Raw genomic sequence first — 18,703 nt, 5'->3', positions numbered from 1 at the left:
GACATTTCCACGACACAATTCTCATCAACTACTTAAAATGTCAGTCTCCTATGGCCTTAATCCACACACAGACGCAAATATATATTGATCAAATGTCTATATATAATATATTTAGACTACATTTCAGGTTATATTCCTGTACAATTCCTGTTGTATATAGTTTCCATTAACTATCATCATTGTAAACCACAATACCAAACTATTTCATGGGGAAAAGCTTTATATATGTATAACAAATATTATACAATTTATATACATTTTATCATGCAATGTAAAATATTATTTAAAAAATATATGATTTCGTTATTAAATATTATTATATGATGAACATATAAGTCTTTCAATTTCCACAAAAAGCATGTATCCAGGAATTTGTTTTGGCAGAGTGAGTAAGAAAGAGCACCAAGACAAATTTTTTATTTGATTTCCCATCCCAGAAATGTTCCATTGGCCTGTCTAAATGACAGATATTTATTAAATATCTCCTTATTTTCCCAAATTGTTAACGTATGGATAAATGGTGGAACTTGTTTTGTTGGGTGTTTATTTCCGGGGGAGGGGGGGGGGGGAGAGATTATTTTCATTTGACCCCCTGGTCCATACACTACCCTTGGTTTAACCAATAAACCTTGATTATTTGGCGCCTACTTGGCCATGGCAGGGGATTGGCCAAGCCAAAACTACACACGTCCCTTAGTCCTGAATTGAGGCTACTATAGGTGATACATCTCTTTAATAGATCTATGTAGAATATTCTCAGTGGTATAGTAAAAAAAAACAAAAACAAGCAGTATTCATTATATAATTAGAAATTATTGATAGGTCATGGATAAACTTTATGAATTGATAATACCCAAATGAATTTGCATCATTTCAAAAATGGCCATCATTATGCATGTAATCGGGCTAACCTTTATCTTTGATTTTTTTTAACATACCAGTACCAGCGGTAGCATTTTGCTGACTATGAATTTTATGATTTGTAGCAGATTGTAATTAGTTCCTTAACATAATATTCCCCAACAACATATGACTTAGTCAATGATTCAAGGGGAACTCTTAACAATATATTATTTAACAAAGCACTATAACACTTTAACTATAATATATAACCATTTAATAAAAGTACAATCTGATTAAAACACAGATCCTATTTCGTTTCGTTTTTTTATAGTTCAAAATTTTGTTTTACTTGTCTTTACTACATAGGATCTGGAAGAGTTGTTATATAACCCACGTTTTGGTTGATGTGAGGGATTAGCCAATGAAACAGTCTGTTGCAGCGAGTTCTTAGCGTGCGATGCACGGAACTGTGGGTATCCTACTAGAAACATCAATGCTGATTGATTAATTAAATGTCTGATGTCATAGGGTCAAAAGCCGCATGTATTACCCCATGTAGTAGAGGCCATTGAAAGTATAAAAAAATGAAACGAAATATAGATTTGTATTTTAATAAGATTGGTAAAAGTATAGACATGTCATATTCAAACATGTCATATTCAACAACTTGCCTGGGACACAGCCATGAATAGGACATCCAGGTATTTTTTAATTTTTGGACAAGCTTTGTTTTTCAGGGGCCTGCTATCACAGTGCCAACCTTAATCAAGAAGAAGAGATTTTTACACCAACCAACTACTTGTTTTTGGTAAATTGTTGATTTTTTTTTTTTTTTTTTTTTCTGAACCACAGAATCTTATATATTTAAGATTTAAAGAATTTCATTGCCAATAGTTGTAGAAAAATATAAATTCATCATGGCATGATTATAACAATAAACAATATGGCACCTTTATATAAATAACAGAACTAGTTTATGACTGTCACTTTACTGGATAAAGCTGAATCACTGTTAGAATTTGTTAAACTTCTTTCATCTATTGCACTGAAAAAATACAAGATTATTTACATGTATTTTAAGACATTTTAAAATTATATAGTTTCCTGTAGACTGTATATCATTACATCAGAGGTGCATTACTTATTAAAAAGAACCACTTGTTTATCTTCTTTCAGAATGGCTCTGCTGATAGCTGCCAATAAAGAGTGTAAGAAAAACAACTGCAATTTTAATTGCCAACCTAAGATCGTTTTTCAACAAAATACTTCTTCTTGTTGGGCTAGAATCTGTGCTAACTTTTGTGATTTTTGATTTGAGATGTGAATGAGATAAATTAACAGAAACATTAAGAATTGTTATATCATGTGAAAGCTCTTTCAGTGTTATACAAAATAAAATTATATATGTTTTGCCACTAGTTGCTAGATATGTAATAGTTGCCAAGTAAGTTAACCTCATTTGTAATTTTTGATTCTGTTACAACTTAAGTTTTAAGACTTGCCAGAAAGAATGGGAAGCAAAGTGTAAGAGTGTTTAGAATATATATAACCCTATATAACACCTGATAGTTTCATCCAAGTATTTTAATATAATCTTATTTTAAAACAATTTTAGTTAAATAAGTTGGTTAGTTTGTTGTTATAATATGATTACAAGATTAGAAATATTTTATGACTACAAGTACATCATGTTTGTAGGTTTGTAGGTTTTATAACATCACATGAAGGTTACTATATAAAATTTGTTTTATGAAAAACAAGTTAAAGAGACATTTCACTGAGGCAACTATACAAGGTTGGTTGTATGCCTATGATAGTCTGATACATGACATCAGAACAGTAAAAGGAGGAGGATGGTGGTATGGAACATAATTCAGATACTACAAAGGATGATGGGATTCCCCATCACCAAATAAATAATTACAGTAAACATATAAATATTAAGCACCAACTATTTGAATTTAGAAGTAGTAGCCTTTACCATTCTACCCAGGAATGAAAACAATATCAGCACTATACAACAATATTACTATAGGAGGGGATGTTTGTTTCTAAAAAATACTACAAGAATTAATTTTCGATGTTAAAAATGGGTAGGTGATCAAGGCACCACGATAGCGAAACTATCAGAATGAACTATGTTAATATTACAAAAAGACATAACAACTGATTTCAGTCATCATGAGTTATGGATCCTCTATTTCATAGGTGTACATTCACAAAAACAGCAGCCAAAAAAGGGGGACAACTCTTGTTAAACATGGGTGTAATCCAGCAATCCAGAATTTGATTAATCAAGACACTTTTTATGCATGTTTTTATCATAACATATACGTATGCATAATTACCTGGCACTTTGTGTTGTTAAATTATCTCTACTGGCAGATTTATTACGTCTCTGTGTGGGTGCACTGGGAGGAGGCATTAAAAATCGGTCTTTAGGTTCACTTCCCTAGTGACGAAGAAAATATTTACAAGATAAATTTTAGTTCTCAGATTCCTTAATGAACTCTAATCTATATGGAGGCAGAGATGGGATTTAGGCTCATATATTCCGGACATGTACGACGCTTTTTTCTCAACGTCCTAAATTGTCCGACCAGGAATATGCCCAATCGAACATCAAGACATGGTGAATAATATTCAAAATTACAAAATTAATATAGTGTACCGAGTGTATAATTACCACTCAACCCGATTTTCGTTGATAATAGGCTGAATTGATTAGGTAATGGACGCAACAGTAGAAATCGCCATGCATATTTATGAAACTATTTACATGACCATTGGTTTAGCACTAAGTATTTATATAGCCATTAGTTTATAATTATTAGTAGTAGCTAGTGATGACTAAGTATTTGCATAACCATTAGTTTAATAGCTAGTGATGACTAAGTAGTTACATTATCATTAGTCTAGTAGTTAGTGATGACTAAGTATTTCCATAACCATTCATTTAGTAGTAGCTAGTGATGACTAAGTATTTACATTATAATTAGTCTAGTAGCTAGTGATGACTAAGTATTTATATACTATTAGTTTAGTAGTAGCTAGTGATCAATAAGTATTAACATCACCATTAGTTTAGTAGCTAGTGATGACTAAGTATTTACATTATCATTACTCTAGAAGATAGTGATGACTAAGTATTAACATAACCATTAGTTTAGTAGCTAGTGATGACTAAGTATTTACATTATCATTACTCTAGTAGCTAGTGATGACTAAGTATTTACATAACCATTAGTTTAGCAGTAGTTAGTGATGACTAAGTATTGACATAACCATTACGTTAGTAGTAGATGATGAATGAATAAGTTAGTGATAATAAGTATTTACATAATCGTAAATTTAGTAGCAAGTGATGAGTATTGGAAAAACTTTTTGCTTGTAATAAATTAATAAATGGGTATCTACAGAACCATTAGTTTAGTAGCTGATGATTAACCAGTATTTACAAATTACAGAACTATTAGTAGTAGTAGCCATTGATAAATGAGTATTCATAGAAATGTTACATTTTGTAGCTAATAATGAATGAGTATTTACAGAAACTTTTAGATTGTAATAAATGCATATTTACAGAAACATTAGTTTAGTAGCTATTTGTCATGATAAATAATTAAGCTTGAAGATTAGTAAATCTTAAATACCAGTAACAAGTACTTACAGAACTTTTACGTTTATTAGATGGTGATGAATGAGTACTACCAGGAGGAGTAGGATCTTCTGTAACATCTTCTGATGAACTACCCCAACTAGCTCGTAGCATAGTAGATTTATTACGATGTACTGCTGAGGCTGTGGCTTGAATTAAGGATGATATAGCCCTAGCACGATTACTCTTTCGTAAATTAGTACGAAGAAAACTGTCATCAAGCGATTGACCTGTAACAGATTAAACTCATTAAAGTACCAAATATTTCATTGTCCCCTTTTTGGTTACACAGTAAACAAGTGTAAATTAATGGAGTTGTTGATTCTCATAGCAAATGAGAACTTATTAAACAATGTTCATGTGAGAGTTAACAGTAATTTCTGATGCAGTGAAATATTCTTTAGTAGATGATAGTTACAAAACATTGATTGATAGCACCTATAATACTTGATTTAATCCAAGCAATGTTTCAAAAAGATTGGATGATAATTTTTGTACCAGAGAGTTTCTATATACATTAGTTGTCAATATATTTTTCAATGGAAAGTAAAATAATTGTAGTCACATAAACAAATTAATGGACATTTAAAACATGTTATAATTAATAGTTACCTTTGTTGGTTGATGTAGCTGCAAGTCTTCTTGATAATAGTAATTCTGAAAAAATATACATAATAATATAAGTATGGTAAAAACAATACTTTAAACTTAAATATTATCTACATTTTGTTAATCCTCAATGTAAATTCTATAATAAATACAAAAAATTTCATTCTTCCAATTTGTTGAGCTGCATTTTTGTTATATTACAATATATTTTTATTAACCTAATTTAATGCATAATTTTATTTTACCTAAATCAAAGAGATTTAGGTGTTTAGCTCCTTTAATATAGGTACTGTTAAATTGGGAATATTGAGATAGTGAATATTTTAGTAGCATAGTCTTATAATATTTATTAGTATAAAAAGAGCAATCAGATTAATTTGGTGAGAGATTTAAGATGCATTCGTAATGTTCTGTCCTATTTTGGACATTACCAGCAATATTACTGTGTGTTGGGTTTTACATTAATGAATTATACAATATGGTGTACCCTATTCCTTAAACAACATAAAAACTAGAACAAAATTATATTACAACATTTAAAACATCACAGAACCACTCTTTTACTACAAATAAATTCAAAAAGCTAAGAATATCTTTTAGATATAGATCTATAAATATATATCAATAATTGAAATTTAAAAGAATAAAATGGAAAAAATACAGAAAAGCAAAAATGTTGAAGAAGGGAGATGGTTTCATGAAAAATTCTTTTTGTATGTCTTGTCTTGTATAAAAGTAAATTGGACACCCATTTCTAAATGATTTTAAATTGGCAGAAACCTGTTTTGTCTTCTAATTTGTACTAATAAAATATGTTTTAAAAAAAACTAAAAGTCAGTTGGTAATTTTTTAAGGCAGCAAGGGTGTACAATACTTCATACGCTGCACTTTTTTTTCACAGACCCAAAAGTTTGATTCAGATCTTGTGATTCGTTATATATAAGATATATATCGTAGAGTATAGAATGTGAGAAAGGGATTAAATATACAAACAAGTATATAAATTAAGTGACACACAGCAAAATAATAAATTTCCATATATTTTGTGCAAATAGTTGAGTACACTGTGAATTCAGGGATAAAAACATAACCTAATATTTGTGAAAGAATATTATTGTTACTTTTATCAACCTGTTTGTTGCTCAAAGATATTGTGATCGCTAAAAAAATGAGAGAGAAAAAAACTCTTTTAAAACATTTATTCTATTTTCTTGCAAAAACAAAATCTCGAAAATATAACCTAAATTTATTTTAGAAAATAAAACCATTTTACCCACAAAAACATGCTTCTTATATTTATATATCAAAACATGGCTTCAAACACTTTCGGTTACTAATGGTTAGCATGCAATTATCCCAATAAATTAATCTAAAAAAAAAAAAATTTGACCAAACCAATCAAAGAATATCAACCCATGCACATGTTCAACCGGTCACAAATTAGAAAAACTACCAATTATCTTGATGTGGTTGATGCTTTGGATAAAAAGATCTGCTAAGATACATTCTTGTTTCTCTTCCTGTTGGTTTTTTCAATGCTAAACATCTTGACAACTGTCAACCATTTTCATCAAGGTATTAAAAACTTCAACAAGATATGTAAATATCAAAATAGACTTCCAAAATACTTCATTTATTCCACTCAATCCATATGTATAACTTTGTGAAAAAGGTCTGGGTTTCATCAATCTAAGGTAATCTTTATATAAAGCCAGTGTGTGGCTAATGCTCTAGATTTCTTCAAATTCAAGACATTCTTTCAAATTGAATTAATAATTCTTTATTTTCAAAGGCAAAGTAAATAGATTTGCAAATATAACATAATAATAATCAATATAAATATATAAGCAAGTAAATAATATATACAAATAACTATTATATCATATATAGACAGTGTCTTTATAAACAATGATTCAGTTGCTTCTCTATGATCACCATAGTGTAAAAGACTAGTGTAAAAATTGTGAGATACTGTAATTAAAGGGACAACAAACCAGAAAAAGATAGGTTGCCAAGCAACGAAACATACGCCCACAGCAGCTAAGTCATCCAGGGAGTCAACAAGGGTTGTCGCATATTTCTTTCTTTTTTCAGCAATGAAAACATTTACAACAAACTAAAAACTGATTATGAGTAACAATCCATTTGGCTTCTAGTTCTGCCCTATTCTAACATTTAGCATACAAAACATCTAATATCAATTGCCATAATCATTGAAAATCAACAGGCTTCTTCGTCTCGTTTCCTTCAACACTGTATAAATTCAAGTCAATCAGATATTAACTTTAGCGTCTAAAGCGTCCAAAGATATTTCAAAGTGACGGACCCATGGGGGCGACGACAATATACAACCACATTTCAATGTGGGCATATAAAAAAACCAACTTTACTTCAAAACTTTATCCAACCTGAAAATAATATCCTAAACTTTAAACTAATTCAAAGCTTTCAAAGCAAGGTTAGAAAAACTTGGTTCGTGATTGTCAAGTATACATGTTATTGACTTTTTGACTTGATTATGTTGTCTCACACATCTAATTCAAATTGTCTTTCTATCCACTTTTTTTTTTACACCACAGTATTTGGCCTATTTGCAAAAGGGAGATTAAAATTGATAAACAATATGTCCAATGACCTCTCCCCCTACTAAATACACCAATGATTTTTTCATTAAGATTATGAGAATATTTGATCTACATTTTCTGTGCTAATCTTCTGAATTATAACACAATATTTTTTCCAACATTTAAATAAATAAATCTTTTTTTTTGGCCTCCCATCATGTTGCCCTTTTAATAGTTTGATAAATAAAATATAAACAAGTAGGCTGAATATATAATTAATTGCATAATTGATATAGAAAGATGTATATTTCAATTGGCACAGTGATAGTTCATACAAATCATTATTAATTTACACATAATTCAAGTTAAACTTTATCATAGGAAGATAAGTTCTTTCTCATTATGTATGGAATTGTAATTAAAAATAGTTTAAAAAACCTAAAATACTGCAAATGTAGAAAGAACTTTTTGCTTCCTTATTAGAAGTGATCAATATCTCATCCAATAGAAATGAAATGGGGTTTAACTTCCCACTGTTCTGCTGGGCTAATAAAGACCACCCATCCTATAGATTAGAGGATTTATAGACAGTGTTATAATAATGTTATTTGGACCCTGAAAACTATTTTTATTATAGATTTCAACTTGGACTATTTGGAAGCTCACAATTCTCTATGTTCCCATTAACATCCTCCGTCATTTATTCATGACCTTAAGCAAGTACTACACTATGACTAATATGTTAAATAACCTACATCAGTATGCTTGAAGTGTTTTGTAAAGATAATGTTTTTGGGAACTATAAAATTGTTCCTGGCTGTGTGAATATAGCCAGTATTTGCCCATAAATGGTAACATAGAAAATCTTGATTGTCACAGAAATATATCTTTAAATGATTTCGATGTATTAATAGGCAGATAGCAAATAAGGTAGAGATTCATCTTATAATTAAATAAAGTTATCAGTGTTATTCACAGCAGCTTGGCTAAGCATTTAAAAACATAGTAATAAATTAAATAAAACAATAATAAGATCTTATATACATTTGCATGGCATAAAAAAAACTAGAATTTTAAGTCAACAATGGCTAAAATCTATATATTTATAATAAAGCCTGTGTAAATGTCTATAAAAAAATACATGACTTAAATAAAAGACTAAAATTAAAAAGATTAAAACAATATTCAAAGATTACATCCCTGTATAGATGAAGTCAGTTTTTTATTGACTCTCTGAGAATTTCTTGAATACTTTTTCTTTCTATTGGTATATAAATAAAAGATTAAATAGCATATAATAATGTTTAAAATACCAGCAACAATCTACTTCTTCCATATGGCAATTCTGTGGGTCTGTACTCTGTAGACCTGACAAGTCACGAACATATGACTGAGCAATTGAGGTTCAAAGCCTTAATAGCCCATCAGTGTTTATGTATAATTTTCTTCTAGATAAATAAAAATCCTCTAGATTCAATCCATTTAAGAAAACAACCACCCTGTTTAAAAATCTATTTTGTTCCCTAAAATCCAGATACAGATTTATAACAATAACAATGTCACAGCTAAGAATTATTAGGTAGATTCATTATAGGTGGAAAATTTGAAATTCTATTGTAAAATTCTTTAAATGAGCTTCTGGTCATGATTTTCACAAATGAGAGGAAATAATAACCTGGTAACAAATTTGATACAGACCATATTTCCCTGTGTATAATACATAACATTTCCAATCTGATTAAAACACAGATCCAATTTCGTTTCGTTTTTTATAGTTCAAAATTTCGTTTTTACTTGTCTTTACTACATTTGGATATGGAAGACTTGTTATTTAACTAGTGTTCTGCTTGAAATAAGGGGTCAGCCCATCAAATGGTCTGTTGAATCGAGCGTTTGACCTTTTTTGCGCGAAACTGTGGGTAGACATTACCAGCGATAGAAATCAAAACAAAGCAAAAGTAGATTTAAACCAGCATGGCAGTCGCTAATTGGTTAATCGAATGACTGACGTTATCGGGTCAAATGTCGCTTGCTTGGTACCTGACGTCATAGAACGTGAACTCCCACTATAACTTGTTAGATCTACATGTAGTGTAGGCCATCGAAAGTATAAAAAACGAAACGAAATATAGATTTGTATTTTAATCAGATTGTTAACATTTCCTTTTCAATGTTACTGATGAAACCTTATAATTCTCAGGTTATGACTGGACAAATAATTAAGGATTAAAATACTGGGATGAAAATACTTTACAATAAACTATAACAATATTCATACAACACGAGACAACTACAAATTATCTCTTTATCTTCACACACCAATATACTCCTTGATAATTACATCAATGATTAAAATCACTGATCAATAAGAAAAATGTTATTAAAAATAAATAACAATAACTTAAAGAGTGCACCGAAGGGCTACACCCATGTTACGTATATGATTTTCCTTCAATACAATAAATGTCTTGATTTTTTTTATCTATTTGGTTGAAATCACATCTGCAGTTCATAAGAAGTTGTAAATGTAATTTGTTTAGCCTGTACAGACGATCACATAGACGAACAGACAGATCGTGGACAGAAGTGATGACATAGCCTTTGGTAGGGTGCCCTATATTTAATTATCTATCATTAATAAAATTAAAAAGAATACAGCCAAAAATATTTAAAAATTTTTGTGTCAGAGTTAAATGACTATAGTTTTCTTTTTGATAATCAAGGTATCTAAATCAAAGGTTTAACTATTTACATCCAGGCATATTCTCAAAATTTCAGATCTATATTTTTCTTACAAAGAAAAACAGACAGACTAGATTAGGTAAACGGGTAGTATTAAATAATAAAATTATTAATATCAAATCTTAAAATAATATCTAGGATAAAATAAAAGTGAGCATAAACATTGTGACACTACCAGGATTTTAAAAAATTTGTTCATTTGCTTCCAATCACATATATTGAAAATCATTTTCGATTTTTCAAATCGAAATCAGTCATAGAAAAGCGTTTACTGGCTCTGATTTTAGACTGAGCGGGTAATGGTGGACCCATAATGGTTCTAGTGGTTTTGATATCTAATGACTTAGTATCAGTAACAATAAGCTTACGTTGTGTGCGTGATGAAGCTGAGTTCTTTAAATATTGTTTAGCTTTTTTCCCGCTGTAATCTCTTATATTAGAATCAGCCTCTGAAAAACAAAGACTACATTTAGAAACAGAGGATTACATTTAGAAATAAAAATAATAACAACCAGTGCAAATGCTTCCTTAAATTACTCAACACCTAATCAATGTAACATGCAATGGTAAAATATTTGTAAATTATCATAATGACTCTTGACTCTCAAAAAGTAATACTTACTATAATTTTGAACTAATAATTCTATGATATCTTCATGTCCCTGCATCGCTGCTAAATGAAGTGCTGTGTATCCCTTGGAAGAAAAGGTAAAATTTGTTGATATTAAAAATACTGTACAATTTACTAGAATGTAATAATTAACAGTAAATACTAATATCACATAATAAATCTACATTCCATTTAAATATGTCTACCTTACTCATATTTACATACAACAATTATCAGATTTAAACTGGCCTAATTAAAATAAAAGTGATTTAATCATCAGTTCACTCTTCTGCTGATTTCATCTGTCATGGAATTACATACATTCTGACTTTTCTTATTTCATCACATATTATGAATGACTTTACATTCTTTCCCTGTCAGTCCTAACCATACAAAACCCTACTATTCAAACCATAAACAGAATGAAATCAATATCTTAATGACCATATCTAAAAATGTTGTTTCTTCTGATTTTAAAACATTACTTACCCCCTAAAATTGTGGAACACATGAAATTAAAAAAGTAAAGAAATATACTCTATGACAAAATAAACACAAGCAATAATCTTCTCTAAATATTAAGCCAAGCCAAGGCAGGTATTTCATCATTAAAAGCATCATCATTCTAGACTAACAAGTAAATATAGATAATAGAACACCTACATGTATTACAATTTATTATTGATCAATTTTAAAATATTTCTGGCACACAGAGGGTTTAAGTTATAAAACAATTAATACTATACTTACATACTGTTTATTTAATTATATGAAAGAAAAAGAACACAAACAAAAATGTTAACAACATAAATAAAAGCATTTTCAGTTGAAGAAAAATCCTGAGGTACATAATTAACAACTATTGATCGATCTCCATATTTTTTGTGTGTAGTTTTGTATTCCAGTTTGAAATAAAGAACAAAAGTATGACCTAAACCTACAGTGTAACCCTTTATTGCTTTGAATTAAATATCAATAACCAATCTACTGAAAAATGAAAATATAATACTCACTGATCTTTGATTCATACTGAGTCCTGGTTTACCAGCTAATAATTTGATGACCTCTGCTTTACCTTGCTTTGCAGCCCAATGCAGTGCAGTCTAAAACAAAACAAATGGATTAAGATGTCAATATAGTAAAGAGAAAATGTAGGAATTCGCACAATAAATTCTGTCATCTAGAGTTAGTTTTTTAGAGTGTTACAGATTTGTTTGTGGTCTAAGTTAAGAGATGTCCAAATTCTGATTGCATCATTTCTAAAAAGAGAATATCACTTAAGTAAATAAATATACTTACATACTATATTGATCCAAACGGAGGAATATGAAAAGGAAAAAATTAAGGCAAAAGATTAAGTTTAGAGTCATTTACACAGACTTTTTTTTTTAATATGGGATTGGGAGCCATGGTGGCTAAGTGAGTAAGATGCTGGCTAACTAGCCTGGAGGTCGCGGGTTCTATTCCGGAGATGGCCGAGAAAGTTCATCAGATTTTCAGGCATGGCTTCCCTTTGTCAGCGGTGCAGGACGGAGGGCTTGACAAGGATAGCTGTCTAGTCCTTCGAAAAACTGGGGTCCAACGTACGCATTGGACTGCACGTAAAAGATCCCTTGGCAGTTGGAATTCGATATAAGAGTAGACTGTAGCGCCGCAGTCCGGGCCAAATTTCCCTCATAACACCCAGCATCGCATATGCCTGTCTTCATTAGCCCAGTTGGAGCAGAACAGTAGCCTGTTAAACCTCATTTCATTTATTTTCAAAATGAGGTTTGTTCTAAATTGAATAGAATATATATTCATTTATCGTTAATTTAAAAAGAACTGGTTCATTTATCTTTAATTAAATAAAACTGGTTAATTTATATTTATTAAACAAAACTGGTTATTTTTATCTCAAAGGCTCTAAAAAAAGACCATATCTTTGTACCATGGTACAGATTATTTTCTCTTGTAAGAAAATGGTTACTTACCCCCTTTTACAGAAGAAAATTTCATGAAAAAGAAAGAAAAGTATTAATAATAATATATCAATATATAAAATTCAATTAATACAGTAACACCTTTTGCATCTCAATTCTCATTCTCTAAATTTCAATTAGACATTTACCATTAGTATATTTATCATTAATAGTATACTTACATTTGTAAAGTCCTAGAAAAAAGGAAGAAAAAAGAAAATTAAAAATACACATAAAACTAAAGAATATGAAAAATAAATTTCTTGCTTGTACACCTGTAATTAAAGTGCTATTTTTCAAAACACGATCAATTATAATCATTATTACATAAATTTATATAGCGCAGATTCCACTATAAAGTGTGCGATTGCGCTTAACAATAATAGTATAAAATCATACAAAATGAAATAAAATCATATAAATAAAACTATAATGGATAAAATAATTCAAAATAAATTGTTTATAAAAATTACATATTTAAGATAGAATTATTAATGAATATCTTAAAAAAATCTAACTAGAAAAGTCATCTTATTCATTTTCTAAATAAAAAAAACAACTTACCCTGATTTTAGCAAGAGCAGGATTTTTTGATAATAACCTATTCATTTCATGGTATTCAGCTGAACAACATGTTAACATCCAGTTTTTCTCCTCCTCATCATACTGTATTGTAGAATATTGAAAACATTTTCAACAGACTATGAATTACATAAGTAAGATTTATAATTACACAGTTCAGAACTAATACAGGATGTTAAACTCATGTGTACTTCAACACGACACTTTATTTTTACACCTTATCCTTTAGAGAAAAGGGCTGGTAAATAGAATTTACCCACATCAAAGAAAACAATCCTGCATTTGGTAAAATATTTGTTATATATTTATCATCTTGTGGACTGATTTAGTATTACATGTATATCAGTGCGAATAAAGCTCTTTACATACTGGAATATTATAAGATTTCAACACATACCGTAGGAAAGGCAGTACCCGAGGAATGATCATCATCATCATCTCCGCCACCCCCAAATTTTTCTCTAGCCTATAAAAAAAAGAGCATAAAACAAACTCAAAATTATATGATTTCCTTATTTAAGTATGACATTAGTTTTCAGGGACGGATATAGGATTTTTAAGTACAATTTGTTAGATTTTACATTAACCCAGCTTCCACCCACCCCCTTCTCACCTCAGCACCTGTATCCCCGACTATGCTTTCATGTTGGTTAAGATCACCATTATGTGCAAATAAAATGAACAAACAACCATGGAAAAAAAACAACACTTACAGTTTTCTTTCTAAATTGATTTGGCATCAACACATCGCTTTGTGACTCTATTTTATTTAAATGTTTGGCTCGTTCTTTTACAGATATAGATTCATTCACTTCATCTTCAGTAGAAGCTGTGCCTGTGGATAGTTGTGATATCTGTGAACCCTTAAAGTACCAATATCAATAAAAAAAAATTAGTGAAATAAACAAAAAACTATAATAATACATATATGTGTGTTACAGTGTTCACAGGATTAACAAATTTCTTATTGTGAGTTTCAAATCCAAGAGAATTAGGAAATAATCTTAAAATCTTAAAATCAAGCTTGAAATTTCTAAATATCGATCCAGGCAATAAGTGCACAGACGGAAAATTAAGAACATTGTAACAACATTTATGTCAATATCATTTTACTTTTGTTTATGCTTATTCGATTTCAGATACCGTAAATATATCTTAAAATATCAGAAGTTATTTAAAGTATTAAAGATAAATAGCCAACTAAACATACGCCCACATCGCCTAAGGTATACGAGTAGTCTATGAATTTTTGTCACATTATATACTGCATAATGAGTTTTATAAGTTGCTATGACATAATCAAGGGCAATATCCTATAATTAATTATCAGAAATTATTGTAATCGTGATTCATCTCAATAATCGAAACAATGATAATGACTTTCATAATTTTACAAAACATTCACAAGGTTGTACAAAGTCAGCAATGAAAGCAATTCTAGAAGTAATTAACAGAAATTTATCTAACAATGCACATATTTTAACCAGATCTGATGACAACTTTTACTGCTACAGCATTCAGACAACTATCAAAACTGAACAGAGGTAACAGGTGATAGTGAGGCTAATGTCCTCCAACTCAATCCAAAATAGCACATAATTTATTAAAGGTATCATAATACAAAATATCAACCAAATCTTAGCGGAAAATAATAATGTTCGAACTCAGTCAAGACATTCTCCTAATGAACACTTACACCTCAGTTAGAAGCAGAGTTATTGTGTTCTTTAGTTTTTACAAATCAAAGTGCATAAGCTTATTGTTTCTTAGTCTTAGAAGATTATGCTTATCACTGAACTTACATGTACTCAAGGTCCTGATGTAATGAAATGATACAATCTCTCTTAATTAGAAACAAATCAAATTTCACTGATTCATAATTACTTACTGATGAAGCTATGGATGAAGTAGAAGCAGCCAGGCTATTAACACCACTATCATTGTTTTTAACTTTTATTCTGCTGTCAAAATATTCTTCACTTCGTACTTTAGACATTCCAACACCATCGTGTTCATCATCAACTCTTCCAGGAGGTTCCGAAGATGCTCTAGCATTATCAGTTCTTATAGATCTAGGGGCTGGAATGGGTGTAGCTTCTGGTCGGTATTTCTTTTTTAATACCAATATTTTACCAGCCTACAAACAAATAACATAGAATGACATACACAAAATGTTCACAAGATTTCGAAGTCTAAACGTGACCAGAAGACAATTCTTTAAAGTTTAAAGTGCATTTCAAATTCACGATCTGAAAATTTTAGAAATTCCATAGGGCTCTTGCTCATATGAACAATTAGACAGAGTTTTACATTAAAATGTGTTAATCACTGGTAAAACATTTTTTCTGTAATGCTTTCATAAGATTTCATACCAACAGATAGGATGACAACATACAACAATATAAAAATGTCGGCATATAAAAGGAACACATACAACAACACATATTGTCTTACTTCTTCTAGTTTAATTGTGGCTAACTCATTAACAAAATCTTTGAATTTTTCTCTGTGTGTTACTGTCAATAGAAAGCAGAAAATTACTGGTATATAAAATGTGCAAAATAGGGTGGCTGGTTCTAACAATGTGAGAAAGATCTCTATTTACAAAGAAATTCATTTGGATAAATGGCCTGCATCTACATGGGCAAAGTATCACTGAGTATCTGCACAACCCAATCGTTGAACTTCTTCATAACATCCTGCACATATTTGTGGGCAGTATTACCTATTACTTAATAATGAAACGTGACCATGTGTATTGTTGGATTAAATGATAAGGATATGGTGAGACAAAGATCCAGACATCTAATTTGTATAATATGTAAAAGAGGTATAGAATTTGAATATTTCATTCTCTTTGAAATGCTTTGTCATCCCTGCTTTTTACCGTGTAGTGCTAGTACCATGCCGGGTCAGTCACTAGTGACAGTGCTCTCTTCTTCTTGGGACAGTGACATAAATAAAATATTCATGACCACAACTTAAAGAAGCCGATGGAAACCATGTTAGATGGAGATGAACTTATTAGTCTGCCATGGCGTACATTTAAATTTGTGAAAATGCTTATCAACATTAAATTAACTGACTTGACAGACCAATGGTACATTGAACATTGAATGAGGGGATACCAGTCATTTGAGGATACCCAAATTGAAATATTGGATTACTATAGGAAGCCTATCTAGTGGGGTGAGTGACAGTAAAGTATGTTTTATTGTTTATCTCTAGATTTTTTTCTGTTCTAAAAATATTAAATATTTTAAATATGTCATTTATATTCTATGACGAACACTTTCTTGCACTTTCCAACACTTAGATTTTTCAAGATATCATTTTTAAAGACCCCAAAATAAGGCATTTAAAAGAGTCTTAATTAGAGAATAAGTTAATCAATAAACAGTACAGTAAGTAAAGCAATAATGACATCATTGATTGATGATGAAAATAAAGTGTAAACAAACACTCAGGGTAACTTTTGAACCGTGCCACATCCCTACAGTTTTATAAAATGGGTTAGGAATTTTAACCTTTTGACACTGGATCGTTGAGGAAGGCTTTAAAATGTGTGACGAGTTGTTGATTCGTCACTCTTCCTCCATTATTTATCATAAATTCTTTCACTGCTTCAAGAGTGAAACAAGTAGCGGCCATTTTTCTGAAAAACCGGAAGCAAATTCGTATCCGGTAGACACGAACACCAGGTACGTCAATGACCAGGATACTCAGGATACTAGAGTCGACCAAACAAGTGACATTCACGCAGGTTTGGACGTGATCCAATGACAATGCGTTTTATATCGGAATTAATGCATCAAAAATGAATTAATCAATAACATAGACCAAAACCGCGACTGTCTTTAAAGAAAGCCAATTTTTTTCTGAAAAAGATCATTTTCAGGTTTTAACATGTAAAATATATCTCAAGCTTAATTTAAGTGTATCAATAATGGTCTGTCATCGAGTCAATTAACTGTCGTGGTTTCCAACCTCGTTAGTTTTCTCCGGGTCCTCCGGTTACCTGCCACTACTACAGACCCCTACGCGCAAGCGAATTATTGAAATAAAATTGAACCATATTAGTCCCGAAATAACCTAGTTTGTGTCGAGTGGACGTTAAACCTCTCTCTCTCTCCTCTCTCTCTCTCTCTCTCTCTCTCTCTCATAATTATGAATATGACTAGTTTGGCATGACTAAATTGTGTAACCCCTGTTCGTCTATTAGTATTTAACATCAGCTTCCACCGATGGTGATATCGCAGACACGTTATCTTATTGTAAATCATGCTGAGCGCAAGGCTTTCCAGGGTGACCCAAAAAACAACAGAACCCATAAAATTTTTTAGTAAATCCTACAATTAAAAAAAATACAACCACGCCCAGTCTTCTGATTCCCAATTGTTTAGTCTAGTGATCTTTAACGTACGTAAAGTAGTATTGAACCTCAGTTGTTTGTCCTTTCCGAACGACTTGACAATCGGAAACCAGACTGGAAAATGTGCAGCGGTCCACATCAGCGCCATACTCACTGAGCAACCATTGTTCCGAATTCGAAGAAGGGTAGTTCGAAACGCTGACGCTGGGGATTTTGTTTTCCAATCGTTTTGCACCTGTAATCAGTGTCGGACTGGGCCCACCTGTCCACTTGTCCGTGACAGGTGGGCCTAAGCTGATTTAAAAAAGTGGGCCTAAGCCTATAAAGAGGAAAATAAAAAAAAAGAGAAAGAAAAAAGAAAAGAGAAAGAAAGGAGAGCTAATATTGTATCAGGAAATCAAAAATTTGCCTTCTTCTGCTTTGGTCTGAAATACTTGGAAAATGGTTGTGCGGTTGTCAATTTTCAAAATTTTCCTGCGGGGAGACCCGACCCCCCTCGGACGCTCTAGCGCCTTCGGCGCATACTTGTGTGGGCCTTGGTCAATGACCTGGCAGATGGGCCTTCGGCCCACCAGTCCGGCCCTGCCTGTAATCATTGCAATGAACATTGCCATGTGTATATTATTGTGTTGACGAGACGTTCTGATACTTAGCTTTTCTTTTTATTCTTTAGTCGTGAACATGGTTATTATAATAGACAGGGTAAACAAAGGATGAATTGGTTTAATTCTGAATGTTCTCCCACTTCTAAAAACCACTGCT

General features: G+C 31.0%; 1 long non-coding RNA gene and 1 other non-coding gene across 3 annotated transcripts; both read right to left on the bottom strand.

Moving 5' to 3' along the window:
• Positions 1 to 202: 202 nt before the first annotated feature.
• Positions 203 to 12,199, bottom strand: LOC126815150 (uncharacterized). 2 transcript variants are annotated; one of them, XR_008787450.1, is made up of 9 exons: positions 12,040 to 12,199; positions 11,516 to 11,779; positions 11,039 to 11,111; positions 10,785 to 10,865; positions 6,232 to 6,270; positions 5,114 to 5,158; positions 4,514 to 4,731; positions 3,192 to 3,295; positions 203 to 1,888 (listed from the first exon to the last, which is right to left on the bottom strand). It is a non-coding gene; the product is annotated as an uncharacterized LOC126815150 (transcript). The 2 variants fall into 2 exon arrangements; XR_008787449.1 differs by lacking the exon at positions 6,232 to 6,270 and having other exon boundaries at positions 12,040 to 12,184.
• An 883-nt stretch (positions 12,200 to 13,082) lies between these two features.
• Positions 13,083 to 17,230, bottom strand: LOC130012139 (uncharacterized). The gene is made up of 7 exons (XR_008787448.1): positions 17,097 to 17,230; positions 16,024 to 16,085; positions 15,458 to 15,706; positions 14,283 to 14,432; positions 13,967 to 14,035; positions 13,552 to 13,653; positions 13,083 to 13,181 (listed from the first exon to the last, which is right to left on the bottom strand). It is a non-coding gene; the product is annotated as an uncharacterized LOC130012139 (long non-coding RNA).
• Between the last annotated feature and the right edge of the window lie 1,473 nt (positions 17,231 to 18,703).

This window comes from Patella vulgata, chromosome 3, assembly GCF_932274485.2.
Source record: "Patella vulgata chromosome 3, xgPatVulg1.2, whole genome shotgun sequence".
NCBI classification, from domain to species: Eukaryota; Metazoa; Mollusca; class Gastropoda; family Patellidae; genus Patella; species Patella vulgata.
The sequence above is the reverse complement of the archived record's forward strand: the minus strand, read 5'-3'. Positions and strand labels throughout refer to the sequence as shown.